This window comes from Lissotriton helveticus, chromosome 10 (assembly GCF_964261635.1).
Source record: "Lissotriton helveticus chromosome 10, aLisHel1.1, whole genome shotgun sequence".
NCBI lineage: Eukaryota > Metazoa > Chordata > Amphibia > Caudata > Salamandridae > Lissotriton > Lissotriton helveticus.
Window position 1 is genome coordinate 598,760,588 of NC_136071.1, and position 25,227 is coordinate 598,785,814.

Below are 25,227 nucleotides of genomic sequence, written 5' to 3' on the forward strand. Positions count from 1 at the left end.
TTCAAGTCCCACTGTGGCATCACAAATGGAATAGGAGGGAAAAGGTGAGTAATGCCTTTGAGAAATCCATTAACAGGGGACTTGAAAAGAGAGGGCTGAGCAGGGAGCCTTAGAAAGGCCAAAATCGCAGAAAAATAGCCATTAATAGTGCCCAGAGCACAGCACTGCCGGGCCAAAGAAAGGAGGAACAAAAGGACCTCTGAAAGAGGGACAGAAAGGGGATCCACAGCCTTTGTTGTGCACCATGCCACAAATTTGTTCCACCTGCAGGCGTATACCGATTTAGTGGAGGGATGCCTGGCTGTCAGAATGAAATCACAGACTTCAAGAGGTAAGTCAAACGGAATGAACGGTCTCCACTCAATCTCCACGCATGTAGGTGGAGGCTGGACAGGTTCGGGTGGAGGACCGTCCCCTGCTGCTGCGACATGAGATCCTCTCGAAGAGGCAGTCAGATCAGGGGATTCACGCTCATACTGAGCAGCTCGGGATACCAAACTCTTCGAGCCAAGTCCGGTGCCACAAGAATGACTTGGCCCTGGTTGCGCCTGATCATCTTCAGCACTCTGGGAAGAAGTGGTAGAGGCGGAAAGGCGTACAATAGACATCAGCTCCACTGATGACGAAAAGCGGTGCCGAGTAAGGGCCGCCTTGGGAATTCCAAGACACAGAACAGCTGACATTGTGCGCTCTCTTCGGTGGCGGATAGATCTAACCAAGGCTCTCCCCACTGTCGAAAGAGACTTTGCGCCTACTCAGAGTGAAGATGCCATTTGTGATCCATCATGCACCTGGGGCTGAGCTTGTCCACTCTAGCGTTCAAAGAACCTGCCAGGTGTTGAACAGTCAAAGAAATGCCTTGACATTCCAGCCAAGTCCAGAGGCGCAGAGCCTCCTGACATAGGGTCCACAACCCCACCCCGCCCTGTTTGTTGCAATACCAAATGGCGGTGGTGTTGTTTGTGAACAACTGCACCCCTTCCCCTTGACAGAGGGAAGGAATGCCTTCAGTGCAATAAGGATCACCTAAAGCCCCAAACGGTTGATATGGAGCCGTGACTCCACCGGAGACCAGAGGCCTCTGATCTCCCCCTCTCCCATGTGGCCACCCCATCCCAGGAGGGACGCATCCGTCACCACTGTGTGCTCCGGTTGGGGAAGGGAAAGGGATCTGCCGCTGACCCAATGATGATTCGTGAGCCACCACTGCAATTGTTGTGCAGTGCCCTCTGAGATCTGGACATAGTCGGACAGGTTACCCTTATGCTGCGCCCACTGGAACTTCAGGTCCCACTCCAGAGCCGGCATATGCCATCTGGCATGGTTGGTCAGCAGGATGTAGGCGGCCATGAGGCCCACCAGCCTCAAGGTAGTCCTGCCTAAAACCCAGGACAAGGGCTGAAAGATCGGAATCATAGCCCGAATTTCCTGACTCACAGTTCGCGAGGATAGACCCGAAACTGCTCTGTTTCCAGAACCGCTCCAATGAAGAGGAGCTTCTGAGAGGGAATCAGGTGCGACTTCGCACATTGATGGAGAACCCCAGCAAATGCAGGAGGTCGGCCATAGTTTGGAGGTGGGAGACAACTGTTTGGGGCGAGCCCGCCTTCAAAAACCAGTCGTTGAGATAGGGGAAGACTGAAACACCTGATCTACGCAGATGAGCTGCAACCACTGCCATCACATTCGTGAACACCCGAGGGGCGCTTGTAAGGCCAAAGGGGAGCACAGTAAACTGAAAATGCTCCTGCCCTACCATGTATCACAGGTAACGCCAGTGAGCCGGCAGGACTGGGATATGAAATTAGGCGCCCTGCAGGTCCATCGCTACCAACCAGTTTTGTGGGTCGAGGGTAGACCAGACCTGAGCACGTGTGAGCATCTTGAACTTCTCCTTCTGGAGGAGGCCATTGACATTCCGAAGGTCCAAGATAGTACGCAGGCCTTTGTCCTTCTTTGGAACCAAGAGGTAGTGGGAGTAAAAACCACAACCTACTTCTGACATCGGAACACGCTCGATGGCCCCTTTGGCAAAGAGGGCCGTAACTTCTTGCTGGAGAACTGTCAAATGATGCCCTGACAAGCGGTTGTACTGTGGTGGCATGGCTGGAGGGTCAGAATGTGATGGTGTGCCAGTGGTGGAGGTGATGGCGAATCCTGCCACCCACTGGCGTCTGGTGGGCCTAAAAACACCAGACTAGGAAGGTTTGGGGACAGTGGCTGCAGGGCGGCGGGTGGACTGACCAGCACGCTGGCCCCGTGACCCGCCTCTGCGGGTCCCATGTCCACGACTGCGCTGAGACTGTTGCTGCGCAGGCCTGTGGATTTGAAACGAACATGCTTGGGCGCCCCTTCCTTGGCCACGAAAGGAGCGAGAAGCGGAAGGAGTGCATGTGACCGAAGGGCCCAAGGACTGGGCCGTAGCCCGCGAGTCCTTAAAACGTTCCAACGCGCAGACTGCTTTATCGCCGAACAGGCGAGTGCCATCAAAGGGCATGTCTATCAACGAGTTCTAGACATCCCCAGAAAGCCAGTCGTCCTCAGCCAGGCGTGACGGCGTAGCGCCACTGTCTTTGAAATCGCTCTGCCCAGCGAGTCAGCAGTGTCAATACCACAACGGATGGTGAACTTGGCTGCGCCTCTCCACTCAGCAATAGCTTGGGAAAGAATTTTCCAAGCCTCCACCGGACAGTGAGGCAGCACTTGCACAACCATATCCCACATAGAATGGGAGTAACGGCCCAAGAGACATGCAGTGTTCACAGCCCGCAAGCCTGAACTGGCGGAAGAGAAAATCTTCCCAAATTACTCCAGTTTCTTGGATTCCCTGTCCGGAGGTGCGGAAGAGAATGCGCTTAGGGACGCAGAGGCTTGGATAACCAAGCTCTCGGGGTGGGGTATTGGGGGAGGAAAACGGGGTCGGGCGATGGAGTCGGGCCACGTTCTTGTCCACAGGAGCCCATGTGTTGGGCCTGGACCAGGTGCCCAAAAGAACGTCTGAGAGTGCATCGTTATAGGGCAGCAGCGGCTCCATAGTAGCAGAAGCTGGCTGAAGCACCTCTGTCAGGAGATTAGCCCTGACGGCCACAGTAGGGAGGTCGAGGTGGAGAGCCTCAGCTGCCCTAGGCAACACCATAGAATATGATCCACCCTCCTCCGTAGCCACGGTATAAGGAGATAGTGCGGCAGGTTCCGGAGCATAATCTTGGTCACCTGGTTCCCCCAAATCCTCATCCCAGTCCTGGTCTAACTCACATTGGGCTGCAAGAGGATCCTCAGACGCCCTCAGTCCACCCCGTCCTCCATAGCCTGTGAAACAGGTGGAACATACGGAGGTGGATGGATAAGAAATTCCCAAACTTCGCCGGAATCGGTCGACACTCTTCTGGCACCTGTTCAGGCCAGGGAGGGTGCTGGGGACGGCGTTGGCCGGGTTTGCGGCCGGCGCCGTCGATGCTAGTGGAGGTCGCACAGGGCCAACCGGCATGGACGGGGATCCAGGCCTGGATCCAGGGGGGGGGGGTTCCTCGGTGTCGACGCCTAAGTACTCGGTGCCGGAGCCGGCGACGTCAAAGAACGAGGACCCCCAGCCAGGCCTGGGGGGGCAGACGGTCCAAAGACATGTGCCATGGCTGACAGGAACTCCTGCAGCTGGGCCGGAGTCACCGATGGACCCGGAATGGGCGGGTAGGCCATCGTCAACTGCGCAGGCTCCGCCAGGGAGCAGGGGTGGCACCACCTGCTCCCTCAGCCGCGTCGCGCGACCGGCTAGGCGAAGAGCGTCGATGCTTCTTCGACTTTTTATGCTTCGCCTTACCTGACTCCGAGTGCGAAGACTTATGGTGATGGCTCCACGCCCGGTCCCTCGACCTCCCTATGGACCGGGACCATGAATGGCGTAGGAGCGGTCCAGAAAGTGGCTGGAGGCCCAGGAGTTTTCAGAGCCATGGCCCGGCAGTGGAGGCACGACTCGGAGTCGTGGTCGCGTCCCAAGCATCCTTTGCAGCTGTAGATTGATATATTACTTGAAAACAGAATCAAAATTCCCCAAAAACTCAGTCAAAAAATGAATGGGGGTACCGCTCTCTCCAGATCTGCGCTTGCTGGCGCGGAAAAAAAAAAGAACTGATGTCAGGGCGTGTCTAAGTAGTTCCAGCGACGTCATCTTGGCGACTACGACGCGCAGGGGTACTGCTGACGAAAAAACTTTCCGGATCCAGTCTGACGCCTGGGGATATTCTAACGTAAGGAATCTATCACTAACGTGTCTCTTTCAGATTTATACTTTTAATCATCGACGAGGCACCTCGATTCGAAGTTCAGTACCTTGAAACATCGTTCTTGAATTTTCTGCAATATTTTTCATCGATTCTTCACTCCAAATCTTGGAGCTCATTCCTCATCGATCTAGACCCAATGGCGTAAAAAAAGAATCGAAAGATGACGACCAATGGTGGGAGCTTCCAGGGGAAGCACCTCTACGTCACAAGAGGACACCTAATGGTGGTATGTCGACGCCCATTAACAAAAAAAAAAAAAAAAAAGGACAAATACAACAATTACGGACTCAACCACTAGGAGGCAGAATAATGCACAGCATGTGAATCCAGAAAAGATTCACTATGTAAAATTGACTTGGCCCCAGCCCTACCGGCCCGTCTGCAGTTTCCAGAGATCCTGTGCCAAACGTCGCCTTATCCTGCAGCCAGCGACCTCCAGAACTCCTGGGAGGACTGGCTGCCTTCAACAAAGACCGGATCTCCTGTGAACAGCAGCTCTGTTCAAATGAAATTCCCAAGAGAGACAAAGAAAACCAATGCCTGGAACCACCACTGCACCAGATGCCTATGGCCCGAATCATAGTGGCCCACTGGTCTCAGCGAGGTCACCCAGGGCTCCAGAGGCCAAGTCCACCATGGGTTGACCCGTCCATGGCTCCCCGACGTCACCTGCAGCCTCTGCACGGAGACCCCTTCAACTGCGAGCGGCCCTGTAAGGTGAAACCCGACCTCAAAAGACACACCTGCATCCAGCCGCTCTGGAGAAAAGAACCCAAAGTGCACCTATTTCCCAGAGCCCTCCAACTTACCCGCCCAGCTGTTGGTTCCTCCCGGTAGACTTCCTGGACCGAGCCTGCAGCCAAAATCCAAAACCGGCAACTTCCATTGAAAACAGGGCTCCCATTGACAAAATAGCACCCTGCATCTAGCACCTTGGGTGCTAACTACAATCAATCTTTGCCCTGAGCCCAACACCAGGAGGCTTGCTCTCACAACCTTGTGGCCACCTCGTGAGCAGCCACCAACCGGAGGCCCCCTATCCCCGATTGAATAACATTGGGCCTCAGCACTCTGCACCCGGCCGCCCTAGTGCCGCTGAGGGTGCTTTGAGAGTGCATTCTCGACTCTGGGGGTACCCTGGTTCTAACCCCAGAAACCCTACTCCCACAAGCAACTACTTATCTCCAAACCGATATCTTTATTTCCTCCCATAGGATTGCATTGACTGTATGTCTTTGAAAAGTGTGGAGTTGGTTTGTATGAAACCTTGAAAAACTGCAAATGTGAAAAAAGTGAATTACCTACCTTTTGTCTAGGAAATGTCTCTGTGTGATATCTAGGCATATCACACTGATTACCAAAAGTAACTTGAAAAGTAATTCAAGAAGTAACTTGCACTGTAACAAAGTAACTGAAAAGTAATTCAGATAATTGACTTACCTGTATATCAACCGTCTCTATTTGAACCTGCATTCAACTGTAAATTAATGAATATATATTGCAAAGCATTATATAACTCAGAGCACTAGGCCTGGCTTGGTCCTAGAAATAAAATAACTAAATAATATTTTTAGACAAAATCAAATAGTCTGAGTTCAATCTTTTGAGTGTGTGACATCATTTCTTGCCTGAGTTTGTACAATTAAAGGCTTAACACTGCCTTCTGATAAAGCCTTACTGCTTGCCCAGACTACCATATATGGAGAGTAAGGTATTATCTACTTTTACCTCTGTCTACCTTTGAGGTTCCACTGGACTCTGTGAGCACTATACCTTACTTTGGTATAGTATATACAGAGCCAGCTTCCAACAGTAACCATAAACATTTTACCACACCAAAGCCTTACTGGGATAAAGAAAGACAGAAAATGAGATCAGGCCACTTTGCTTTCAAGGATAAAATGAGCTGGAAGGAACAACGAACAAACTTTTCCCAGTGTCCTACATAAACAGAGTTGGTAGATGGAAGCTTGGCCACCAAGACAACCATATTCACTTCAGATTAGTGTCAAAGAAGGTAAATGCTACTTACCAGTATGTATCTGTTCTTGGCATGTAGAGCTGCAGAGTTACACACTGTGCATAGCTGGCAACCTAGTGCTGGGCCTGGATGTTTGCAGTTTGTTTTGTTGTAGAAAAGTCTTTGGAAGTCATGGGATAGGTGACTCCTTCTTTGGATGATACTGCGCATGGGCATCGGCTCCATCCCCAGATTGTTTTTAGCCATTAGGGAAGTGATGGAGCTGTACAAGAGGTAGTGATGTCCATGTGATTTGTATCTAATTAGGATAATACTGGAACAGATAAAGGTAGCCGTGGAGGCGGGTGGGTGTATGTAACTCTGCAGCTCTACATGCCAAGAACAGATGCATACTGGTAAGTAGCATTTTCCGTTCGAGGCATATGAGCTGCAGATTACACACTGTGCATAGATTGTATAGCAGTACCCACACCTAGCGGCGACCACCAGTATATGTTGCAGTTGCTTGAAACAGTGTTTTAGAACAGTCTGGCCCACAGTGGCTTGTTGTTTAGTTTGCACATCTACACAGTAATGATTTGTGTGCGGTGTAAGCCATGTAGCTGCCTTGCATATATCTTCTAGGGGAATGTTCCCCAAGAATGCCATTAAAGCCCCTATCTTCCTTGTAGAATGGGCTTTTGGAGGAATTGTTAATGTACGTTTGGCTTTGTGGTAGCATATTTGTATGCATTTAACAATCCATCTAGCTATCCCTGATTTTGATATGGGGTTGCCTTTATGTGGCGGTGAAAAAGACACAAGAGTTGTTTTGTTTTACGAAAAGTTTGTGTCCTTTTGATATAGTACAGTAATGCTCTTTTGACATCTAATGTGTGTAGAGCTTTCTGCGACTGTTTGAGGCTGCGATAAGAATACGGGCAGCTCAACTGATTGATTTAGATGGAATGGCGAAATGACTTTAGGAAGGAATTTAGGATTAGTACGAAGAACCACTTTGTTATGATGCAATTGCAGAAAGGGTTCTTGAATTGTAAATGCTTGTAGTTCACTAACTCTTCTGAGAGAAGTAATAGCTACTAGGAAAGCTACTTTCAAGGTTAGGAATTGCAATTCACATTTATGTAAATGGTTCAAAGGGGAGTCCCATTAATCTTGTGAGAACAATGTTTAAGTTCCACACAGGTGCAGGTGGCGTTCTGGGAGGAATTATCCTTTTGAGTCCTCCCATGAAAGCTTTTATAGCTGGTACTCTAAAAAGAGATAGATGTTGCATATTTTGTAGGTATGCTGCAATGGCAGCGAGGTGTAGTCTGATAGATGTGTAGGCTAAGTTACACTTTTGAAGGTGTAATAGGTATCCTATGATGTGTTGAATAGACACGTCAAAGGATTTTTTTTGGTTGTTTTGGCAGTATATGACAAACCGTTTCCACTTAGCAGCATAACATGCTCTAGTGGTGGGACGTCTAGCTTCTTTGATAACGTTCATACATTCTGGAGGAAGGTTAAGGTAACTAAACTCTGGGACCTCAGGAGACAGATCGCTAGGTTGAGCTAAGCTGGGTCCGGGTGTCTGATCTCTCCATGGTTCTGCGTTAATAGGCATGGAGATAGGTTTAGTTTTTGGTGTGGTACTACAGACATCTTTAACAGCGTGGTGTACCACGGTTGTCTGGCCCAAGTTGGAGCGACTAGAATGAGCGTCAGGAAATGTTGCTGTAGTTTGCGTACCACTAACGGAAGTAGTGGGAGAGGAGGAAAAGTGTACGCAAATAGTTTTGATCAGTTCATCCATATCGCATTGCCTTTGGACAATGGGTGTGGGTATCTGGCGGCAAAGTGTGGCCATTTTGCGTTTTCGTGGGTGGCGAAGAGGTCTATCTGAGGTTGTCCCCACATTTGAAAGAACAGATGAACTTGTGGATGAAGTTCCCACTCGTGGATCTGCTGTGTTTGTCGACTTAGCAGATCTTCCACAGTGTTTTGTACTCCTGGAACGTGTTGGGCTAAGAGGAAGATCTTTAGTAGTATAGCTCATCTCCATATCTGCTGTGCTAACAGAGCTGCAGAGAGTGTGTTCCCCCTTGTTTGTTTATGTAGTACATAGCTGTCATATTGTCTGTGCGGACTTAGACAGCTTTGCCTGAGACCTGAGTTTGAAAAGCTTTTAGGGCTAGAAACACAGCTAGCAACTCCAAGTGGTTGGTGTGGAGTAACTTTTGTTGCGGTGTCCACCTGCCTTGCATGGTGTGATGCAGTAGGTGAGCTCCCCAGCCGGAGAGCGATGCGTCCGCTGTCATGACTATTTGAGGAACTGGCTCTAGAAACGGTCACCGTCTACCAAAACTAGGTCTGTTAGTTGACCTTGAGCCTGGTTCCATTGGCGTGATAGGCACTCTTGAAGTGGACGCATTTGTAGTCTTGCGTGAGGTACTACAAATATCCAAGACGCCATCATTCCTATGAGCTGCATGAACACTCGAGCTGTGAGCGAGTGTTGCGGTTTGAATTTTGTTAGGAGAGTTTGTAGACTTGTTATCCTGGCTGGAGAGGGATAAGCTAGTGTTAGTTGGGTGTTTGTTGTAGCGCCGAGATACTGTTGTATGTGCGAGGGTTGCAGATGCGATTTGGTGTGATTTACTGTGAATCCCAAATCGTGAAGCAGTTGAATAGTAGCGTGAGTGTGTTGTACCCAGGGGATAATGTTGGGGGTCCTGAGGTCGATCATACCGCTGTTTCCCCAAATCTGACAACCATTAATTTACCACCAGAACCAACACCCTTGGTTATCGTTTTAGGGAACGTCCCACCCCTCCCTCGAGGTACCAACGAGGCTTCAGTCAGCTAAAAAATAAAGTGTCACATTGGCTCTCTAGTAATACCTCTGTAGGCTCAGTAGTAGACCGTAAGATCTCAATGGTTCGTCGCGTGGGTTGGGTGGGGATTGTATCATTGTACATTTTAATGGCCGCATGATTGTTGAAATATTACTCAGAGACTCGACCGGGCTCCCCCGATAGGGGTTCTAATATCCAGATCCTCCCTTGGGCTTTTCTTTTACCAACCTCCCCCACCACGCAGTTTCAATCGCCATGGTCACCATCTTCCATACGGTCAGTGCGAGGGTGGAGTGAGTAGCCTCATAACTCCGTTTATACCAAGTCAGGCCACTCTGGAGGGGCGCTTCTTTTCGCCCATTCCCCTGGGACCAAACAGGTTTGCTCCCCTTTCTAGATTAGACTAATGCGATTGACTGAGCCTTAGACTGAGCCTTAGCCCTGAACCTAATGCTCCACCGTCTGTACCACAGACACTCCCCGCCCCTCCCCGCATTGCAGTCGATCCCCGCTAAGGGTGTGTAATCCTGTGCTATCTGTAATTCAACCGAATGTCCCTCTGGGGGATCTCCCGGAGCAAGTTACATATAACATCGTCTTATGGAATATCGCAGGGAAGTTCCTTGATCCTAACTGGGTATTGTTTATTAAGCAATTCCTCGTGATTTGCTTGCAGGAGACTTGGGCGGTGGAACATAAATTCTTCTTAGAAGGCTATAAAGCCTTCTTTGTCCCCGCCCTGCCCTAGTCAAGGGGTAGAGCCAAGGTCGGCCTGGTTATCTATATAGCTCTAGCCCTGAAATGTAGAACCAAGGAAATTTGCTCCCCTTATCCAGTTCTCCAAGCTATCACCCTACAGCAAGGAAACTCAAGCCTTTGCTTGATTAATTTTTATAACGCAGTAATGCCTGTGAGTTCTTGTAAAATCACCCTATTGGGTGACTTTGTAAAACAGCACTGTAGTTCCTTCTCCCATTGTCTCATGATATCCGCCGACTTTAACTTACGCCTGTGTGGAGACCTGGCTCTAACGAGGATGGGAGAAATTGGCTCCGCAAGGATGGAGGGCTTACACTTTGAGCACTCTGCAGGGAAACGTGCTTAATAACCTACTTAATGAGTTAGATTTGATCTCAGCCATGTCTAAGGTTGACGATAATAGTTAACAGCTCGTACCCTCATTTAAAGGCCATAATGGGGGTTCCTATTTAGATCACGTCCTTATCTCGGGGGGGGGGGGGGGGGGGGTCTACACTCTTTTCTCCTAGAGTTTAAAATTCAAAGCAGTATCTTTAGCGATCACAATCCCGTATTTATACGCTTCGGCGGAGATCTCCTGAACCCACAGGGGAAGAAGGTAGCCCCTGGTGTGCCGACACTTAAGGATGGTAGACGTCGACTTAAGGATGGTAGACATCAGCTTAAGTGGTCCCAGGTGAACCCCGAAGCTGTCTATCATAATATTCGGGAAACCTGTGCTGTTGAGTTGAGATCATGCACGTCCCCTGACCCCTTCCCCCCCCGGAATGTACTTAAGGCCTTTGAGGATATTGTCATTAAGGTGGGGACCCTGTTGTCTACTACTGCCCAAAAATCACTAGCTTGAGACCCTAAGTGGTTCGACCCTCTATGTTCGAAAGCTGCAAGAGAGCTAAAGGTGGGCAAATGGGGCTATCTTCAGCTTTGCGAGCAAAATGGGCAAGCGCCCAATTGATGCAATGCTGAAATTATACCAGGCAAAAAGCGTAGCAATTGGCAGTTATGGTAGTGAGCTATGGGGATATGTAAGTCAAGGGCATTCAGGTGGCAGAGAATAACTTTTTAAAGCAGCTATTGGGAGTACCCAAAGGAACCTCCAATCAACTTACACATGAAGAAACAGGGATCCCATTTATTGGTGACACTATAGCCATGCTCCCTTTGCTCTTTTGGCCAAAGTGTTGGCTAAATAAAGATCTTGCCCTCAACCACCAGCTGCTCAAAGAGGCCATGTCCTTGGACAACATGCTCAATATCCCCTGGTTAAAATATCTAAAAACCTGCTTTAATTAATTGGGGCGTCCAGACCTTTTCTCAAATCCTGAAAAGATTATCCCTGGGGACGTGAATGATATAAAAAACACTTTCTCCCTATGGCAAAAATTAAATAGAGATGGGGCAGACATGGTAAAACCCAGCGTACGTAAATTTATGTTACTTAAAACCGTTCCCTCGCTGGAACCTGACCTTACGTGGCCCCTCTCTTCTCATGAGCGGTTCCTATTAACAACAAGGTTCAAGCTTGATTATTACCATCTCTTATTGGCCGTTCCTAAGGGAAGCCATAGAGGCCAGGTGCTGTCGCCCTGTGGCTGCGATGCTTCATCTCCACAGGATCTGACGCACTTTATGTTTTTTTGCCGCCATTATGATGCCCCCAGAAGGTTCTTTTTAAAGCCCCTTCTCAAAAGGATGAACTTTACTGAGGTTCGCCCAGCTCTCTGCTTTTTGCAAATGCTAAAACCAGAAAGTACTCTATTTGTGGTTGGATTCTTAAAATCGGCTTTGAGATTGAGGAATAGTTTTCCAAATTAATTGTTTATATACTGTGGCCACTGTTTTAAATGGTAAAATTGTATTTAAGCTTTTTACATAAACTGTATGGGTATAATAATAATAATAATAATATCCACATTTGTAAAGCGCACAATTACCCGTTAGGGTCTCTAGGCGCTGGGGGCCGTCGGGAAGATTAAGCAAGCTATTGCCCAGAGTCACATGGTGCTGGGCTAATCTGCCGCCGGTGCCGGGGATCGAACCGTGATCCCCAGATTCCGGAGTCAGTCGCCCTGGCCGCGGCACCACGCCTCTTCCTTCCTATCAGGTTCTTACTAGGCTTATACCAATATTTTACGATTCTTTTTAAATACATGTTTACCATTAATGCACTGGAGTCTTAAAACTGTCACTTTTTTATCTTTATAACGCTGCTTTTATGGTTTTCTTTTGCAAAACCGAATAAAGTATTTTGATTTGATTTGTACACACTGGCAGTATAAGCTGGCTTTTATGAGCCAGTCATCTAGATATGGGAAGACATGAATGTGTTGTCTTCTTAAGTGTGCTGCTACTACTGCTAGCCATTTTGTAAACACCCTTGGCGCTGTTGTGACTCCGAATGGGAGCACTTTGAACTGGTAGTGCTGCCCGTCTAGCACAAATCTGAGATTTTTTCTGTGCGCCGTGTGGATGGGAATATGGAAGTAGGTGTCCTTGAGATCTAGAGTGACAAGAAAGTAGTATCAAAGTGGAAGGACTTGTTGGAGTGTGACCATGTGAAAATGATCCGACTGTATGTAAATGTTTAGAGGTCTGAGGTCTAGGATGGGTCTTAGAGATCCATGCTTGTGAGAAAGTGCCATCTTTCTTGCATTGGTATGCCCCCACTTTTTGCTGAATTGCTGATGTGCTTTGACTGAGTGTGCCCTGGGCTCCTGTCAACCAGGTACCCAGGTCCTGTGTTCCTTCCCTAACAACTGTACTGAAACCAAAGACCCAATTGGCATCTCTGGCCACCTGTCAGCCCCTGGTAAATGGTACCCTAGGTACCCAGGGCATGGTGACCAGAGAAGACCCCTGAGGGCTGCAGCACTTATTGTGCCACCCTCAGGGGCCCTGTACCCTGGCACCCACACACTGCCTTTGCAGGCTGAGTGCCTAAGTACAGAACTAAAACAAGAGTCGACATGGCACACATCCCTGTGTGCCATGCCCACAGAACCCACTGCCCTGGCATACTTCAGTCACCCCTCTAGCTGGGTGCCCTATGCCAGAGGTGAGGGCACAGGTGCATGAGCCCTGTGCCCCTACAGTACCCAGGGCCATTCCTGGGCATTGTAAGTGCAGTGATGCCATTAAGAGTATATGGTGCTGGGAGGTTGTCATTACGAACTCCACAGCACCATAATGGCTACACTGAAGACTGACAAGTTTGGTACCAAACTTCTCAGCACATTAAACCCGCACTGATGCCAGTGTGGGATTTAATGTAAAATGCACCAGAGGGCATCTTAGAGATGCCCTCCAAAACCCGAACCTTCAGTCCACCTCTGGGCTGAGGGGCTGCAGAGGCTGCCACACAGCAGACATGTTGCTGGACCCCTGGGTGGTGAGCCCCCCCGCTCTCCTGGGCCTGCAACAATGCACATGCTGGGCGAGGTGCTATGTCTCCTCCCCCAGGGTGGACAGGGGGAAGCTTCAAAGGCAGGCCCCCACCAGTTCTACTCCCACACTGGCGGGAAAAACTATGTCAGGAAGGGGGGGGGGGGGGGTGTGCCAACCTTTGCCAACTCCACCCCTCAGGTGGAGGAGGCAAGGTGAAGCACGACCCCGGGCTCCGGCCATCTTGGAGATGGGGAGCCCTGCCCAATCCCAGCTAGGCTCCTGCCCTTCTCCCACAGGGGAAGAGCAGGCTAGGGGGTGTACTCACCCCAGGACAGGGACCCATTGGTCCCTGCCCTTCCCTACCTGTAACGCCCCTAAAGTTAGTATTTAGGGGCTCCCTGAACCGTCCTTCCTCAGATCTCGATATCAAAAATAAGAAAGAAGATCAAGAAGAAGACCCGCAGCGTAGCAGCTAACAACAGGACAACAACAACTGACTTGGCCCCAGCCCTACCGGCCTGTTGATCCTGGAACCTGCTCCTGCCTAATCCCAGCGACCTCCCCGGAGAGAAACCTTAGGACACCCAGAGGACCTGCCTGCCTTGACCCTCTCGAAGATTGGGACTCCCGTCAGCAGAGGCTCTGCTGCAACAACCCACCTGGTGCTCACCAGAAAGCTCCGGACAAGCCCACTCTGCACCAGCCGAGCCAGGGCCGGGCCAACCCGAACCAAGACCACGAGGACGTCCCCCCGACGACTGGGACCCGAAGTCCAGTGCCCAAAGACCCTCCTCGACGAACCAGACGACGCCTGCAGACTCAGAACCAGGGACCACCCCAACCGCGACCAGCCGAGGGTAAGCTTTTCCGACCCCCAAAGACACCCCTGCACCCGGCGCTCCGCGGCCCCCTGTGCCTCCCTTTGGGTTACCTACCTGTGCTTCAGCATCCCAACTTACCTCTCGAAGTGCTGGTAGCCCCTGGAGAGTCTCCGTCCTCGAGCCTGCAGCCTTTGTTTCCTCTTCAAGATCCTCATTGGATAACCTTGAGCGCCCGACGGCTCAAAAGCACCCCGCACCCAGCCGCCCGAGTGCCGCTGGATGTGACCCCTTTGTCCTACTTCCTCCTTGCCCTGAGCAAGTGACCAGGAGCCCAGCTCCCAGAACCGCGTGGCCTGCTAGCCAGCAGCCACCAACCGAAGGCCCCCTTTCCCTCATTGGATATCACTGGGCCTACCTACCTCAGCACCCGGCCGCCCCTGTGCCGCTGGGCCTGAACTAGCTGTACTCCCCTGACCCTGGGCCCCCCCCCCCCCCCGAGTCTATACCCAGAACCTTAACTTCGCCACCCATGAACTCACCTGGAAACCGGTAACTCACTTACCTGCCATTGGATAACATTGACCCATTTTTGACTCGAAAATCTTCTAAGTGTGAAGTTTTGAAAACTGAAAATATTCCTATAAAATCAGCCAAAGTTCGAATTCCAAAGTACTCACACCTGGGATCAGGGGAGAAGCCAGAACTGTACCTTTCAGCCCAGTACTGAACCGCAAAAGTAAACCTTTGTGGGTTTACTAGTAATCTGTATTTTCTCCATAGGAACCCATTGTCTACTTTTCTATGAAATTTCTTCAAAGTGTCTACTTTTGTTAACTGCAAATATTCTTTAAAAATCGTACGAAAGGGGGCGTGGCCAAGATGGCGGCCTGACCAGACGTGCCTCTCGCGGCTCCCCAGCCCTGAACCCCTTGTTGCCCCTTTCATCAGCCTGTAAACCCCCTAAAAATTAAGATCCCTGCTCCCCTGGAGAGCGCCTATCGACACTGACCTCTGGGACCAGCCGGGATCGCTGTTGCGCCTGCCAGAGACCTGCGGGCTGAGCCGCGAGAATCTGCGAGGGCGCTGGGAGGTAATGGCGGCCGCGGACTGAGGGCGGCTTCGGCGGTGTCCCGCAACTGAGACCAGGGCCCTGCGAGACTCCCACGCCGCACCAGAGGCCGGCGATCGCCGAGGCTGGGTCCCGGATTTGACTGGCGGGGCCCGGCGAACTCCGGATTACGCGGGGGCTCCCGAGTGACAGTGCTCTGACGCGGCCAGCGGGCCGCCACGAAAATTGAGGTCCCAACTCTGGGCCTGGCTCGCAAGGTGTGGGGGTCCGGGCGCGCCACTATCGTCCGGCGGAGACGGCCACAACGGACCACATGACAAGCGCCTCCTGGTGGGCGCTGACGCCGGGCTCCACACCCCGCCAGCACTGGGGAATCTGCCGGCGGAGGGCTCCCGGACTGCCGTGAAAATCGAGGCCTGCCACTGGTGGAGCTGCGGACTGGTACTGGGTGCAAGCATCACCACCTATTCTACCTCCACACGGTGACTGAGAGGGGGCGCACCGGAGGTGGAGGAACCCAGCTGCCGGCTCCACAACAGGACAACCAACTGCGGCGGCCCGCTCAGTGAGTACCGAAAGTTTCCCTGCACTGTGGAGCTCCCTAGGGGCGACATATACTTTACTGGATTTGCTTGATCCCCGCCTGCCTATCTGTTCAACCCGGAGGCACCCGGCCACCTCACCCCAAAGAAAGCGCCATCCTACCCTGCCCGTTGGGGCCGAGTGACAGAGACGGCATGGCCAACGTAGGGCGCAGGGGGGCCCGTACTATACCTGACATGCTGGCTAAGGGCACCGCAAAAGGGGAGAAGAGCCAGACACCCCCCTCGCCTACAGCACAGGCCAGCGCTCCCATGCAAGACGACAGGGGGGGAGAGGGGGGGGGCCTATCACGAGGGCCTTCTTGGAGTCGCTTTTCAATACCCTGCGTGACGACTTCCAGGCTCTGAAACAGGACCTAGCTGGGGAGCAACGCGAACTACGCAGAGATGTGGACGGCTTGGGGGAGAGGGTGGCTACGGTGGTAGAGGCGGACCATGCCGCAGCGAAGAAGTAGAGGCTATGCGACAAGAGTTACTACGCCTCCGGGAGCAACAGGTGGACCTCCAGGCACACGCGGAGGACCTGGAAAACCGCTCGCGTGCACAGAGTGGGCCTGGCGCGCCACGCACCTGCCTTACCACCGGACATCTTGGCCTATCTCCCTGACTTTCCCTTAAAGGAACGCATACTGAAAGAGGCCCGCCAGAAACAACCTCTCCACTTTCAGGGCCACCCGGTGGCCCTGTTTCAAGATCTATCGGCCATCACTCTCCAGAAGCGAAGGGACTTCCGGGTGGTAACAACATTCCTGCGAGATAAAGAGGTGCCATACTCCTGGGGGCACCCATTCAGACTGATCTTTAAATGGCAGGGGGTCCTACACCAGATTCGCTCACTACGGGACACCTGCACTTTGCTGGGCATTGAACTACCGGAAGAAGATACGCCAGGAGAGACATCACCGCGACACTCGATAGACGGATCCTTAAGCCCTCACGAGACGGGTGGCAACGGGTGCGAAGACGACGCCCTCCCAAAGCAGGCCTTAAACCTGTTTACCGGCATCTTGGCCGCGAGACTAGTCCCTTGCCTCCCCGGCATCATCGAACCGGACCAAGCGGGTTTCATCCCTAACCGGCAATGCGCAGACAATACGAAACGCCTGCTGCATGTCATAGACAAGGCCCACTTCAACGACTCGGACGCGGCCCTGATTTCGGTCAACGCAGAGAAAGCGTTTGACCGGGTCGACTGGGGGTACTTAGGCGCCGCCCTGGTACGCTTCGGCATAGGGGAGTGCTTCCGCGCCTGGGTAGCCGGTTGTTATTCCGCCCCGCAGGCGGTCATTAAGGTCAACGGGGTGTGTTCCGCACCATTTACCATCCAGCGGGGGACGAGACAAGCATGCCCCCTCTCCCCCTTGCTCTTTGCCCTTTATGTAGAGCCCTTCGCACAAAAGGTCAGGGACAAACCGGCGATCACCGGAATCAAGTTTGGGGGAGAGGCGCAGACCATAAGCCTTTATGCTGATGACATCCTCGCGGCATTGGAGGACCCTATAAGCTCGGTCCCGGCTTTTTTGTTGGAAATGGAAACTTTCGGAACAGTGTCGGGGTTCAAAATGAACGTCTGGAAGTCGCTGCTCTTCCCGCTCGGATGTAATGCCCGAGCGTCTGGTACTCTTCTCCGCAACCTGGGGGGGGGGCTCTCCTCCAGCATGTCCATGCCTTACTTGGGCATATCTCTTAACACCGTCCACGGCCCAAACCGTGGAGCAGAACTATACAACCCTCCTTAGCCAACTACTGGGCGACCTCACGAGGTGGCGGCAACACTCACTCTCATGGCTAGGGCGGGTGGCGGCGATCAAAATGTCTCTGCTGCCGAAGGTTCTATATTTATTTTAAACGATACCAGTCACTCCCCCAATCGGCCTACTCGCGAAACTCCAGGATGCCATCCGACACTTTGTTTGGACAGGCAAACGACCGCGCTTATGCAGGGACCTCGCTAGCCACACCACAGCGGTGGGGGGTTTGGGAGTCCCGGATCTATTAAGATACTTTCAGGCGACACAACTCAGGTACCTCATGGAATGGAACCGCCCCGAATCTGAAAAGAGATGGCTCTTTCAAGATCGCGCAATGGCCCGGATGCCACTGTGGAGAATTCCCTTCCTTAGAAGGCAGGACCGTCCCACCTACATGAAGAACTCACCCATTACCCGCACTACCTTGCAGGTGTGGGACAAAGTAGCGGTGACTCGAGTACTCACCACTTACCCTTCACCTCTGACACCCTTATTCGATAACCCGGCCTTTGCACCAGGCATGGTCCGAGGATCCTTTCCCCGCTGGCGGCTGTCAGACTGCAGATCAGCCGGTCACTTCTTCGATCCTAACGGCCTTATGACGTTGCAAAATATACAGGACGCCTACGTGCTCCCCCAGCTCCCGCGATTTGAGTATGTCCAAATTCGTCACTGGCTCACGAGCAGGGACGTGCTACCACAGGTCAGCAGGCACCTAACCCCATATGAGAAATGGCTTCATGCCAAGAAATCGGATAAGCATGCAATGACGGAACTATATGCGATGCTATGCCCCCCACGACCTCCATCCGCGCTATCAGCGGGTCAGAAGAGATGGGAAAGGGAGTTAGGACGATCCCTCACTAACAAAGAGTGGCAAGACGTATACTACAGGGCACACCACACTGCCAAGAATGTCGCTAGCAAAGAATCGGCAGTCAAACTCGCTTATTATTGGCACCTGACGCCAGCAAGACTACATCAGGGCAATCCACGCTGTGACCCCTTGTGCTGGAGGGGATGCGGTCAGCCAGGCACCCTGACCCACATACTATGGGACTGTGTAGAGGTACAAGACTTCTGGGAACAAGTACTTAGGGACATTAACAAGTATTTTGACACTGAAATCCCTTGTTTCCCGGCAAATACACCGCTTGGCCTACCCAACAATATCACCTTCCCACTTAAATAGCCCAGAGGCAAACAAATGGGCTTAGCGATGGGGGCAGCAGCACAACACATATTGTTGCTTTGGGGCACTACGCGGAAACCCACACACACTGGATGGTTGCACAAGTTATGGTACACGATGGGGATGGAAAGGATACAGGCCTCCCTAACTCAGACGCAAGATACCTTCCTCGAAACCTGGCAACACCTAGTAGATTTACTAGCCGATGAATTCAATGAGCTTAACTGTCCGAAGTACCTCAGAGTCCTACGATTGGCTGATGAGTTCCGGAACATACCTGAGGGCCCCGCCTCAGGACCCGCCTCAGGAACCTCAGCCTGATATGCTGGTACATAGGTTTTTTTTTTTTGCAGATGTCCACACCGGAGGGGGAGGGCTAGGGGGGCTGGGGACGGGAGGTAGGGGGGGAAGTTGGGGTTTAGGAGGGGAGGGGGGGGTTATGCGGTTGTTTGAGACATGACCGGTCCACGTCCAGTTCACACCCGTCCACATGGACACACTACCACATCCGGCCACCATGGCTCCCCATGGGGGTGGGGGGGTACGAGACTGAAAGGGGGCATGCCTCCAGCATGCACATTGTTTTACTGGTGCTATGTCTTCTCTGTTTGAAATACAATAAAAATGATTTAAACAAAAAAAGAAAAATCGTACGAAATACTGAAACGCAATTACCTACCTATTTTGAGATCAGCCCCCAGTGCTGGCCCTAGGAGACCAGTGCTGGGTTACAAAAGTAACGCGACCGTACTTTACCTGCAACCTGAATTTCTTCCCATTGAATAACATTGTCAGATTTACATTGAAAAGTTTTTAAGTGTGAACTTTTAAAACTGATTTATATTTATGAAAATTGATCACAGTAACTAAAACGTTTTTGCTAATCTGGTTTCAGCTTAGACCCGAGGACTGAATCTAAGATCTGGTCCTGGAACTACCAAAGTAATCCATAAAGTAATCAACTGTACTTATCTGTGAAAAACCCATTGAGCTCAATGCTAGAGTGTGTTTCAGAACTGTGTGGCTCAGTTTTTATCCTGTAACTATTGTGTGCACAAGCTTTATTGCTCCTTTGCAAAGTAATTACATGAGAGTACTCATAACTTGAAAAGTATATTTTTATAACTGTTGGTTCTAAAAATAAAACAACTATATCTGAGGATATAACAACAATTGGCCTGGAGTTCAGTTCTTGAGTATGTGAAACCTTTTGCTGACTGAGTGTGCACAACAAATGCTTTACACTGTCCTCTGGTACTGCCTTACTGCTCGACCAAGCTACCACTTTGGAGAGTAAGGTCAGTTCTGACTTAAACCTCAGTTATACCTCTGGGGTTGGTGGAGTCTATACACACTGTACTTCATTCTAGTCCAGTATATATAGAGCCACTTTCTCACAATCCTTCTTAGGTATTAGGAAATATAGGGAGTATACTCCTTTGTTTTTCTGATGTTCTGGAACTATCTCTATTGCATTTTTTTGCAGGAGGGATATTACCTCCTGTCTGAGCCATGTTAAATGTTCTTGGGACTTTGGACGCTGCTTGGGTGGTATGTTGGGGGGTAGCGGGGGGTTGGATGTTAGTTCTAGACAGTAACCTGATTGAATTATTTGGAGCACCCACCTGTCGGATGTGATGTTTTCCCAGGCTGGCAGGTATTGTTGAAGTCTTCCCCCGACAGGAGTGGAATGGGACGGGGGAAGGGGAAGGGGAAGGGGAAGGGAATCATTTGGGCAGGAGAAGAGGCAGAGCGAGAGTTGCTATTCTTACCTCTGCCTTTGTTATTGTTACCCCTGTAACCACCCCTTTGGTAGCCCTTGCTGTAAGTGGACTGTGTAGGGGCTTTGTATGAGGTAGAGGGTGTGTCTGAAGAGTATCCCCTGGTGGCACCTCGATAGGATGAGTGTCAAAATGAACGTCTGGGAGCCTGCGACTGCAGGGCTCCCATAGAGTTGGCGGTATCTGTATCCTTTTTCATTTTTTCAAGTGATACATCTACGTTAGGTCCGAATAGGTGTTGCTCATTAAAGGGTTGATTAAGAATGGGACTTTGTACTCTAGGCTTGAACCCTGATATGTGTAGCCAGGCATGTCTACGTAATAAAATGCTGGTGTTAACTTCCCTAGAGGCAGTATCTTCTGCATCAAGTGCACACCGAATAGAGGTGTTTGTAATGTTTTTCCCCTCTTGGATGAGCTAATTTGCTCTATCCTTGTATTTATCAGGGAGGTGCCTCATTAATGATTCTAATTCATCATAATGTGCCCTGTCGTATCTGGCTAATAATGCCTGTGTATTGGCAATCGCCACATGTTTGCTGCTTGAGATGCCGTTGTTTTCCCTGATGCGTCAAGTAGCTTAGACTCTTTATCTGGTGGTAGAGCTTCCCCTGATCTTTGTGAGTTTGCTCTTTTGCGTGCATTGGAAACTACAAGTGAGTCTAGCGGTACTGGACCTTTAATATATGCTGGGTATGAGGGATCAGCTTTATATTTTTTCCCTATACGAGGGTTAGAGACCCAAGTTCTGACTGGGTCCTTGAAGACTTCAGGAGCATGCTTAATCACTCCTTTAAGCATTGGTAAAGTGGATGAGGACCTTTGTGCATTATCAAAGGTATCCATTAGGAAGTCTTCATCTACAGGGTCTGTGTGCATGTCTACCCCATGATATGGCGCAGCTCTGTGAATTGATTGAAACCCACAGTGTCTTATGGTGGGGAAGGCCTTGAGGGGTATATGTCATCCTGAGGGACATTTGGGACATCTGGGGTGGTATAATCATCCCACGGGTCAGGTGATCCTGTAGGAGTAGGATCAGGTATGTTACCCCCCCCCATATCATCAGAGCTATCATCCCTGTTGTCATAGTCTGGTATGATAGAGGATGCTGGGGAATGTGGTGGTATGGGAGGAGGATGTGAGGGTACAGGTGAAAGGGAAGAGGAAGGCAGTCTTAGGGGAGAGGTTGCCATGTCCTTCTTTGAATACGGAGATGGAGCTGGTGTGCTTTTTTGAAGCTAAAATTAGCTGTCCAGTGACTGGATCTTTTGCTAGAGTCTTTTGAGCATGGTCTGGATAAAGTAAGTCCTCTGCAGGAGGCCGATCTTTTCGTGCGGAGGAAGGTTTCGGCACCGAAGCGGTTTGTTTTAGTTTTTTGGCAATGTCTTTACTCGGAGAGCAGGAGTCTTTTTCGGCTCAAAAGCTTTTTTCAGTCCCGAGGATTTTTTCGGCTCCGGTACATTTTTTGGATCCGATGGTTTTTTCTTTTAATCCAAAGTGGGTTTGCTTGGTTCCAACCTGGGTTTCGGTGCCGAAGGAGTAGTGGTCTGTTTCGGCGTCGATGGTTTGGATGTTGGCGTAGCCGGTGAAGTGGTCTTTTTCGGTGCTGGTAAATGTGCGTCGGCACCGTGCGAAGGCCGACTCGAGCCCGAGTCGCCTGAAGGCTTAATTAGCTTCTTAGCCGGGCCGAAGGTGGGGCAGTAGAAGCAGTGTGTTGGTGTGCACCCGAGCCCGAGGGCGAGGGTGTGACCGGGGCCGAGGGCGAGGGTGTGACCGGGGCCTTCTTAGGGTGTCGAGGAAGGGTCGGGGTCGACAGTCTTACTTACGACCCACTGTGTTGGAGTGATGTCCTCGACTTCAGAGTCTTCTGCCTCGGAATTGCTGTCAACGTCGTGTTGTTCTGGAACGTTGCCGCCTTCTTCAAAGATGTCGTCCGGAATGGAAGCTGAAGATCGAGCCATTGTTCTCCTCGCTCTTCGGTCCCGAATGGTCCTTTTGGACCAGAAAGAGGCACAAGCGGAACAGTCTTTGGCCTCGTGCTCCGGGGAGAGGCAAAGGTTACACACTTCATGAAGGTCGGTGTGGGGAAACTTCGACCCACATTGAGGACACTTTTTAAATCGCGTCCTTTCCATGAGCTTGAGTCGAGGCAGAGCGAGGCCCGAAGGCCGTCGACGACGACCGCAATCGAAGTTTTTCAGTGTTGGTGAATAGTGTCGACTGGAAAAGCGTTCAAAACTTAATTTTTGTAAGTTGGTGAGGATTGCGCACAGAAGGAAACCGGTTCCAACACGGAGCGCTGGAAAAACATCCGAGCCTGGTGGCGGAAAAAATCAATCTGGGGATGGAGCCGATACCCATGCGCCGTATCATCCAAAGGAGGAGTCACCTATCCCATGACTTTCAAAGACTTTTCTTTAACAAAACAAACTGCAAACATCCGGGCCCAACACTAGGTGGCCATCTATGCACAGTGTGTAATCTGCAGCTCATATACCTCGAACATAGGATTTTAGTGTCCAGGAAGTAGTGGCGCACAGCTAGTTCACGTGAGTGTATGGAAACAAATTATAGTGTGGTGCAACCTGGGAAGGGGAAAACCCTAGTAACCCCTTAATTCGGACAGGGGAACCCGGTCACATGCAATATGAAGGCTATCCCGAGCACACACACAGATTTAGAATTTAGACAATGCAGTTAGTGAAAGAACAAAACATTAGTTTCAATCCAACGATAGTATCTTGTATTTTCTTTTAATTGGTAGTTCTACACAATGCAGCCAGCCGACACGTGTTTCATCAGAGATACAATTATCTCTGAATCTTCAGGGCTGTGTGGCAGGTTCAAGCTCAGTGTAATCCCACAGCCGGTGATACTTCCAACCCGGTGGGGTCTAAGTACATCAGAGGAGTGGCTCATAAAACGAATACCGTGTGCTGAATCAGGCCGATGATGGTAGGGAACGTGAGAGCAGGGAAAGAACTCATCCAAGTCGAGGATGCTCTCTTATCTAGTGAGGTAGAGACTACGGTAATCCAACGAGTATTCAAAAAGGTCCGTAACACCAGTACGATCAAACCGGATAACACATATATGTAGAAAACATGGGTCCTAATAATGGTAATTAAGTCCAAAATGAGCAGCAAAGTAGCGGGGCGGAACACGGGTAGTGTGTCTGTAAATTGACGAGAAATGCGGTGATCGTGTCCTGGCGACTCCATGGATTGAGGTGGAGCCGCCAGGACACGATCGCCACATTTCAGCACACGGTATTCGTTTTATGAGCCACTCCTCTGATGTACTTAGACCCCTCCGGGTTGGAAGTATCACTGGCTGTGGGATTACACTGAACTTGAACGTGCCACACAGCCCTGAAGATTCAGAGTTAATTGTATCTCTGATGAAACACGTATCGGCTGGCTGCGCTGTGTAGAACTACCAATTAAAAGAAAATACAAGATACCATCGTTGGATTGAAACTAATGTTTTGTTCTTTCAATAGCTGCATTGTCTAAATTCTAAATATGTGTGTGTGCTCGGGATAGTCTACTTATTCACTTCAGAGGCAGACTCAAAGTCAGTAACTGTCTCTGTTCAATCTCCACATATGGAGAGAGAAATAGGTTGTGCAGGCCACCACTGTTGCTGCAACAGGGAGTGATCACAGAGGGTCAGCCAGACTGGAGGACAGATACTCATGGGCAGATGTTCTGGGTATAGCACACTCCCTGTGCAGCCTCGAGCCACCACCATGACTTGGAGCCGATTTAGTTTTATCTTGTTCAGTACTCTGGGCGGGAAAGGTAGGGGGAGAAAGGTATATTGGAGTCCAGATACCTAGCGCAAGAAGAAATCGTCTCCAATGGAGAGATGATTTGAATTTCCAATGTACAAACATTTTCAAATAATGTAATCTCTGCTGTGGAGAACAAATCAAGCCAGCGTTCTCCAAATGGCTGGAAGATGCCTTGAACGACCAGTGGGCAACTGCCATTCGTGATCCACTAGGCAACACCAACTGAGGTCCTCCAGCTTAGTGCTTAAAGATCCTGCTGGGTGATGGGCAACCTGAGCATTCCGCCACTTCCAGAGGCGAAGAGCCTCTTGGCACAGGTCCCACAACACCCTGTTTGTTGCAGTAGCACATGACAGTGGTATAGTCTGTTAGCATCTACACCAGTTTCCCTTTGATGGCCAGGAGGAACACATTCAGTCCCAACGGAATGGCTCATAACTCCATCAAGCTGAAGTGGAACAGTGTCTCTGCTGGAGACCCAGCAGCAGCTGGCACCATTTAAATATGGTGGGGCACGATGCCCAAAAACTCACCATATGCATGCTGCCTTTGCTTGAGGGCCCGGCTGCTGTCTCTCTTTCTCTCTCTCTCTCCTACTGGTGCTCTCCTTAGTCGGTGGTGACTAGGGAGAAAAGGGAAGGACTTCCTCTCTTGTACAGCGCAAAACCAGACAATCCCGGAGCTGCAGCTGGGGCAGGCTAAGCCAGCACTCATTTTGAGGCTGGAGGCCTGCGGCTGCAATCCCTCGGCTGGTTTTCCAGCCTTGGAATTGCAAGCTCTTAAGTGCCCATGCAAGATTGGCCAGCTGTAAACAGCCAGCCAAACTCACATGAAGACTGGCAGGGGTTGAGGCAATAATGCAATTGCACTAATCAGCCCTCGCCTCTCCCAGATTACCCCAGCACAAGAAAGATGCATCCGTCACAACCGTTAGCTCTGGGTGGGGGTAGGGAGAAGAGTCTGAAGCC

At 50.7% G+C, this 25,227-nt stretch overlaps 1 protein-coding gene across 1 annotated transcript in view; it reads right to left on the reverse strand.

Annotated features, from left to right (window-relative positions):
• Positions 1 to 25,227, reverse strand: part of CREBBP (CREB binding lysine acetyltransferase) — a 1,783,742-nt gene that overhangs the window by 548,785 nt on the left and 1,209,730 nt on the right. The gene's annotated exons all lie outside the window — the stretch shown is intronic.